The sequence below is a fragment of the Phoxinus phoxinus genome, assembly GCF_949152265.1.
Source record: "Phoxinus phoxinus genome assembly, chromosome: 9".
NCBI classification, from domain to species: domain Eukaryota; kingdom Metazoa; phylum Chordata; class Actinopteri; order Cypriniformes; family Leuciscidae; genus Phoxinus; species Phoxinus phoxinus.
Window position 1 is genome coordinate 25305387 of NC_136884.1, and position 9207 is coordinate 25314593.

Genomic DNA, 9207 nt, shown 5'->3' on the forward strand with positions numbered 1-9207 from the left:
GCGTTGCTGGTCATATGGGTGTTCGGAAGACATATGACAGGATTTTGAGAGAATTCTATTGGCCTAGAGTCAAACGTGATGTGATTAATTTCATACGCTCCTATCATACATGTCAAATGACTGGGAAGCCAAATCAGAAAATTCCGTTGGCTCCTTTACAGCCTATTGCTGCTGTCACAACTCCTTTTGAGCATTTGATTATAGATTGCGTTGGTCCTTTACCACGATCTAAGGTGGGACATGCTTATCTACTTACTGTAATGTGTCAGTCCACACGTTATCCTGCAGCCTACCCCTTGAGATCTATCACGACTAAATCAATTTTAAAGGCGTTGACTAGTTTTATGTCTGTTTTCGTATTCCGAAAATTATTCAATCTGATCGAGGGTCGAACTTCATGTCTCGGAACTTTTCTAAAGTCATGCAACAACTTAAAGTCACACATAACATCTCAAGTGCCTATCATCCTCAGAGCCAGGGGGTGCTAGAGAGGTTTCATCAGACTCTGAAGTCACTTTTGAGATCTTATTGTGTTGAACTTGACTGTGAATGGGAAGAGGGACTTCCTTGTATGTTGTTAGCAATCCGTGAAGTTGTACAAGAGGGGCATAGGGTTTAGTCCTAATGAGTTAGTGTTTGGACACACCGTTAGAGGCCCTATTACTGTCTTGGCCGATGAATGGAAGACTTCTGATCCGCCAGGAAATGTTTTAGATTACGTAAGCAGTTTTCGTTACCGAGTCTATGAAGCTAGAGGTATTGCACAAAAAAAATTAGGTAAGTCTCAGGGGAAGATGCAGAGACTGTTTGACCGAAGGGTTAAATTTAGAGAATTTCAAGTAGGTGACCAAGTGCTGGCCGTGTTACCAGTTTTGACTAGTCCTTTTCAGGCTAGGTTTATGGGTCCGTATACCATTGCAAAATGTTTCTCCAATAACAACTATCTGTTGAACACACCTGACCGACGAAAGAAACTACAGGTTTGTCATATTAATTTGTTAAAGCCTTATATGACTCCTGTGACTTATTTGCCTGTTGATATAGTGTCAACTACTGTTGGTCAGAGCACTTCAGAGGTACCTGATGAGATAGGACCCAAATTTTCTCCTTCTCGAGGAGTAGTGGAAGGACGACTCCGAAATTCTGAAGTTCTTGCTGATTTAAGTAACTATTTGTCTCATTTGTCTGAATCAGAGAAGACTGAGATAATTAAGTTGGTAGGTTCATTTCCCTCTCTTTTTTCTGATGTCCCTACTCGAACTCATGTCATTGAACATGACATTGATGTTGGGGTGGCTCAATCTGTAAAACAGCATGCATACCAAGTAAACCCTGTAAAAAGAGAATTGCTAAAGAAAGAGGTAGATTACTTACTTGCTCATAATTTAGCAGAACCCAGTTTTAGCTCTTGGCGCTCTCCTTGCATTCTTGTGAATAAACCTGATAATACTTAGTGTATTCAGCTTCCTGTAGTCAGTACAAAAACGATGACAAAACCTGATTGTTACCCCTTACCCAGGATTGATGATTGCGTAGATCGAGTTGGCTCTGCACAGTATGTCAGCAAGTTCGACCTTTTGAAAGGCTACTGGCAAGTACCTTTGACATCTCGTGCTAAGGAATTGTCTGCTTTCGTGACACCTGATAGGTTCCTGCAGTACACCGTTATGCCTTTTGGGGTCCGAAATGCCCCCGCTACAATAAACCTGATAATACTTAGTGTATTCAGCTTCCTGTAGTCAGTACAAAAACGATGACAAAACCTGATTGTTACCCCTTACCCAGGATTGATGATTGCGTAGATCGAGTTGGCTCTGCACAGTATGTCAGCAAGTTCGACCTTTTGAAAGGCTACTGGCAAGTACCTTTGACATCTCGTGCTAAGGAATTGTCTGCTTTCGTGACACCTGATAGGTTCCTGCAGTACACCGTTATGCCTTTTGGGGTCCGAAATGCCCCCGCTACATTCCAACCAACGGTTGGTAAATCGAGTACTGTCTGGGTTATCGGGATGCGAGGCTTACTTAGACGATGTTGTTTTGTTTAGTTCTTCTTGGTCTGAACATCTTGACCAAATTAAAGAGCTTTTTGTCCGTCTTGCCGAAGCCAATTTGACAGTTAACCTTGCCAAATGTGAGTTTGGAAAAGCCACCGTAACATATTTGGGTAAGGTGGTTGGTCGAGGTCATGTAAAACCCATCGATGCCAAAGTTTACGCTATTAGTAGTTTCCCTACACCCAGTACCCGCCGTGAACTCCGTCGGTTTCTTGGAATGGTAGGATACTATCGAGGATTTTGTAAGAATTTTGCCAGTGTAGTCACTCCTTTAACTGATTTATTGAGTCCCAAGAAACCATTCCAGTGGTCAGAACAATGCCAGAGTTCATTTGATAATGCGAAAGCCCTGTTAGCCAACGCTCCTGTACTTGCTGCACCTGATTTCAAGAAACCGTTTCTCCTTGCAGTAGATGCCAGTGCTTCTGGTGCTGGTGCAGTTCTTTTACAGCAAGATGCCGATGAAATTGCACATCCGGTTAGTTATTTTTCCAAAAAATGTAATCGCCATCAGCAGGCTTACTCTACTGTCGAAAAGGAGGCTTTAGCCCTTGTGCTAGCAGTGCAACATTTTGAGGTCTACCTGAGTTCAATTTGTGGTCCCATCGTAGTTTACACCGATCACAATCCTTTGACCTTTTTAGATCGGATGCGTGGTAAAAACCAAAGGATTATGAGATGGAGTCTGATCTTACAACCTTTTCATCTGTTGATTAAACATATCCGCGGCAAAGATAATTTGATTGCCGATGCTCTTTCGCGCGTGTAAAATTTATTGTTGCGTTTGTGCATTTCTCTTTCTTTCCCTCCCTCTGTCTTCCTTCGATTTTCCTAGGGCCCAGGAGATTCGAGAGAAGGATGGAACGGGATTATCGAGATGAGTATAAACTACCCTGATGTTTTTTTTAATCTGTAGAGAAATTTTGCTGTTCATATTTCTTTATTTTGTTTTGTTTCTTCTCTTTGTCGGTTCTTTAGGGAACCTCTTTTTGGATTGGGAGGTGTAACGACCCTGAGTGACTCCGTCCCTGATGGTGGCAGTCTGTGGGAGTTTTGAGTCACTCCCCCATGTTAATTGTTAATTGATTGTTTGTTAAGAATTTAGTATTTAAGTGTTTGAGTTTTCATTTGGTTTAGCACTCTCTGTGGGACGACTTCTCACAGGAGCAGCTCATTCTTATTGATCTTATACTTACTTTGTCATGTAACTTTAATGTTTGTTTTGTTGTAGTTTGTTTTGTTTGTTTTATTTTCCCTAGACCAGGGGTTTTCAAATTGGGTGAATGTGAGCCTCCCCTTACAATAGGTAAGGACAGCCGAGCCCCCCCTTCCCCAAAACCCCGTCCGCCTGCCCTAACCCACACACGCCTCTGCAGTAAATGGCATCTTTTGTGTGTTCCAGGCAATGATGAGTTTCAATAACAACTGATAAAATGTATAAACTGATAAAACTTTTTTAATTGTATTTGAAGAAATTGTATTTCTACAACTTTTTTTAAAGTGCATTCATAAACGATTCTTTGCAACAGCAAATAATTTCCAACTTCATGCAGGCCTAATTGAGGCTACTTTTAAAATCACTGAACATCAGTAGCCTATGCCTAACCACAAGTCAACAAAACACACTTAAAGGATAGTTCACTTCAAAATGAAAATTCTGTCATAATTTACTCACCCTCAAGTTGTTTCAAACCGGTATGAATTTATTTCTTCTGCTGAACACAAAGTAAGATATTTTTTCAAGAATGTCAGTAACCAAACAGTTAACTGGTCCCATTGACTTCCATAGTAGGAAAAAAAATACTATGGAAGTCAATTAGACCAGTTAACTGCTTGGTTACTGACATTCTTCAAAATATCTTACTTTGTGATCAGCAGAAGAAATAAATTCATACTGGCTTGAAACAACTTGAGGGTGAGTAAATGATGACATAATTTTCATTTTGAAGTGAACTATCCCTTTAACGTGTAATCGGCGCAAAATACCGCGGACGACACCTGACGGCTGAAAAAGCGCATTGTCTCGAACAAAATCAGCACAATGGACAGCTCTCTGATCAATGAACGACAACGCTGTTTTTTTCACGAAACGCATAACGTTTAACAGTCAATTGCATTAAAAGGCATGTTATCAGATCGAACAGATTCACATATTTTCATGATTTTTTTTTAACGATTTTTTTTAACGATTTCAACCTAAAACCTCAGATTTAAACAACAAACAAAATGCGCAATTCACGTCATTTGCGCTACAAGAGCGTCATCAACCATATGGCCCAATCAATTTATGCATTCAAGACAACACGCGTTTCAATTTAATCGTCCTTATCAGTGGGAACGTGCTATTGATGCGCAGAGGTGTTCGATGCGAGGCTGCACTCCAGAGAGAAATAAACGCAAGTCGTCCTCCACCACCTGCAGCCTTGATCTGTAGGCTAGTCACGATTTTTTAATATTCGATTATTATTTAATTATACAATATAATTTAGTTATATTAGAATCATATAGTTTAGTTATATAGCTTAGTTAGTATTAAGTTAACGATCCTCGATCCATCAACGCCACAAAGGGCGCTGAATTTCACTGCGCTTCATGACATGAGTTTTTATTTTGCGTGAAGAAGCCATTCTCCGGAGATAGCGGAGTGCATTCGTGATTATAAGCTACCGGTAAAATAATCCTCCTGGCACCGGGTCTGAGTGAGTCATTTACTCTCTTACCTTTGTTCTTTGATTAACATTATTGACACTTTAAGACCAGCCGCTGCTGACAGAGACGCGATCTGACACGCGTCCCATTTCCTCACAAAACTCTACGTTCATTTAAGACTTTATTTAAATAATTTAAGACTGCTCGTATGAGGACACTTGACAAAACGGACATTTTGGTATAATTTGTGTGTTATGGTTTTTTCAAGACCGAAAGAGATAATGACGCGCGTCTTTTGGGTCGTGACTCGTGTGTGTGTTTGTAATAGGCAGGACTTACAGCGCGGTCTCTTTAGTCTTGTCGCGCTTAAACGGTTTAAAAGCATATTAATAAGTGCGTGATAATACAACGCTAGTCAATTGCGTTAAATATTTTGAACGCTTTAAACTTTTTTTCTTTTCTTTTCGGTGCCGCGGTGGGCAAGTGATGAAACCGGTGTTGTGACTGAACACCGTAACACCGGTAACACCGACTATCGTAGCAAGCCTAGTCTCTATCATTTGCTATTACCTCCTTGCAGACCACACACTGCGGCAGAGGTGCAGCCTCGGACCCCGACCAGATAAAACCTAACTTTAAATAGGCCTATCATATTTCCTACGTTTTTTTGCTGGGTCCTGTGACGGTCTCTTCCCTTAATGCTGACTTCTGTTGACTTGGGACAAGGAAACGATGCATTTTAATTTTAAAGCTAATACACGACAATTTAGCTGCATAGTTATTTTTTTCTTCGCGTGTCGCGCCTCCCCTGTGGCTCTTTGGCGCCCTAGACTTATGTTTGTATGAATGGTAATAATTCTAATTGAAGACAAATAAAAATATCTTCATTATTCAAACGTCAGTGTTTGATTGGTTCCTCTTTCATGTTGCGGCTTTAAAACGAGCTACGAAACGAGTGATTAGTGATGTTAGTTGATGTTCCAGAAACAAAAAGTGTTGCGAAATACAGTTTCTGTCGTGTTTTATTCGTCATTTTGTAAAATCCCATTGAATTCTGTTGAAGGACTGAGTGCTCGTTAATATAAATGCGCTACCGGAAACGGAAAGGGGGCTGTTTACATTTGGTCGATGTAGTCTTTTTGCTCGCTTCCGTTTCTCATAAGGCTAGCGAGCAGAGCAACTGTGCTCCGGGAGAGTAAGCGAAATAAACAATAATTTTTTTAGGAACTTTACCGCAGTTTTTGACGGCACAAATTCTAACCATATTGAAAGACGTGACCACTGACCAGTGCAATATGAAGTTGAACTCGACTGTGACCGTGAGTGTCCCGCGAGACATAAACATCGGTTATCGCCATCAAGTGGTCGGGAGAGTGCTAACGCTTCAGATTCAAATATTAAGCGGAAGTTACACGGTTGTGAAGTGTCTGAAAAAATAGTTCCACTATAGCAAAATAAACGGATTGTGTTGAATAGTTAAACTAGGATTGCGTTCTGAGGTGGTTCTAATGTCTCTAGCCTTCCCTCTTGGTGTGTCGATCAGAACACAGGAATGGATCAGGTCAGTTTGAGGCGATCAAAGGGGTTTATTGTGGTCTGTGTGAGGTATATGTGTGGTTCTACAATAAAACATAAAACATAAATAATCAGCATAACATGACTTGACTGTTATATCAAATAAATCACATTATACATCACATAGCATTGCACTATACAATATTATAATATACATAACTCAACTTTCCATGGACCAATACAATGCAATTTGGCGCTATCATTGTTTAAGTAAACATCATCGGCACGTTGAAACCGAAAGTAACCATATTGACAATGAATATCACACAGCACACTATACAGAACCCCCTAAATGAACCTGACAAAGAATTACGTATAATATTATAGTAACATAAGTAAACAGGTACGGAACAGGCTGCAGATATCCTCAACTGCGAGGATTGTGTTATATTGTAAACACAGCTCGTGAATGCGCGGAACGCGCGAGCTTAATTCTCCTCACACTGTTCATTCTGAATACCCACAGTGGACAAATACCAAATTGCCTCGAAAATGAATACTATAATTAACAAGGATTGTCTGCTGATCAAAACGGGCACTTACAATCAGTAATAGACGCACACTATAGCACACAGATAAGGGTTATTTTCCCGGTCCCGTGCAAGTGTCTCTCGCTTCATTCTGCGTCGTCCGGGCGATGATTGACAGGTGCACTAAGCCCCGCCTTTCCAACAGATTGGAATCATATATTGCGACGATATATTGTTTATAATCATCAACGAACACCACTAACCACTCGGTGAGTTTAACAGTTTTGTAAACGAACATTATTGGCTGTTTTAATGACATTTTTGGACATGCCCATTGACTCCAATGTTAAATGGGTCCATGGCCAATTCTATTATAGTCAAAAACTCGAGAGAGGAACCATTGTCAAAAAAAATGTTGTCCACCACTCTTGTTCATCCAAAACAAACTACAATATAGACTCAAGGTGTTAAATACCGGAATTATCCTTTAACTGACAGTGAGAGTAATTGGTTTTATCCTGACAAAGACTATTAGTAAAATTCATCCAGTGACTTCAAACTAAATAAAAAAAAAGAAGAAAGAAAATTTAAATTATTTTGTGAAAAGACATTAATCTGTGTTTAATGAGATGGAGTTCTGAAGTTGATATTTTTTCATCTCGCTGCGCCTGGGAAAAACGTCCGCATCGCTTAATGAGCGCGCTTGCCGCACGCCTACATTTGAAATAACAAACTTGAGCACGCAAAAGACGCGATATGTGAACGGCCCCTTGGCAAGCTACCTCCAGTCAGGCCACGAGCTACTGGCAGCTCGCGAGGGCCGTGTTGGAGACCAGTGCTCTACAGCTCCGCTTCTGCGGCCAGCGTTTCTGGAAATGACCAAGGATAAAACCTTTTTTAGACCTGACTTAATTAAATGTAAGACCTCGTATGAAAATCCGTTCGTACATGCCTAATCATGTTAGTGGTGTTAAAATGCCATTGGTGGCTTCCACCTCGAGGGATTTCAGCACGACACATTGCAAATGGCAAATTTTTCTCGGACACTTTAAAAAAACTTCCAGACAGGAGAAGAAGTCATGTTGCCACTGGCAAGCTCCGGTCTGCTGTTGTGTGCCTGTGCGCCACGCATGCAGGTGGAAAAAAGTTGCGCGGGTAATTTGTCACTTGATCGGCTTTTTTGATCTGCGCTTTTGGGGTTCGCCGATCAAGCTTTTTTTAGCCAATATCGGCTAATCATGATCGGCGGCCGATCAATCGGAGCATCACTACTTGTTACATCATAAGAAGAATGGCATCTACGCTAATTTTAGTGTCTTTGTTTATCCCAAGGTTTTCCCGCAGCCTGCCGGATCCAGGCCGTATCCAGATCTGACGAAGGACCTTCGCTTGGACCCGATGTCAACACAGTGCTGAAGTGCCAACTAGCCTCTCCCTATGGAGGATCCCTTTACCACTCGACAGATAAAGCATAACTATAGAATTAATTCTTGATGCGCACGTGAGCGTCATAGTTTATCACAGGTTCACGTTTAAAGTCTGTGTAGAAAGAAAGTCTTAGCGGCCCCTAATCGTCTTAGCGGCCCCTAATTTAATAACAAATTATCCTTTCGACGGAAGTTAATCAATCAAAACTAACTTTAGCTGGATAATAACATTATTCAAGAACCGCTATAAAGCCAAAACAATCTCTGTTACCTTAAATTATACGTTTATCTCTGTAAAGCCGCTTTGAAACAATCTACATTGTTAAAAGCGCTATATAAATGAAGATGACTTGACTATTAAGAGAAAGGCCAGACATAGCCCTGTCTTAATTGGCATTTTAGTCAAGGTAAACTAATAAAAGGCTACTATAGACACAGCGACATCTAGTGGACACATTTTTCAACATATTGCGACTGAAAATGTGCTCCACCAATCAGATGAGCAAAGCATGAAAAGGGCAAGGGCGTCAGTTTGGTTTGAAATGTGCTGGGGACAGAGACGCATTCGGAAGGGCATTTTCAGAAGTGCTGGGTACAATGACGCATTCATTTTTTTTCTCTTTAGTGCAGGTCACGTTTTGAAAGACGATGTCCTGTAGCTACTAATGTAAGCTCTCCAAGCTACTATGCTCTCCACAGAACATAAAATATTTATTTTATTTTTCGTGTTCGCATTTGAGGAAAAAAACTGTTACGGATGTGACCGCTCAGAAATCGGCACTAAAAGACTGCTTTAAAACTTTCACAGAGACCTCAAACTGAAAGCACAAAGCGTTTCTTTAAAGTTAATTTTGTTTTGTATTAATTGTATCTTAATTTTAATCAATGTTTCATCAACCAATTTCCTGTATTTAATAAATAATAAGTAAAGCAGAATAGATATCACGACGACACGGAGGCGCCGGCACATGAACTGGAGCTCGTCTCATAAATGAACCGAAACTCAGCATAGCCTACTTGCCTCACAGAC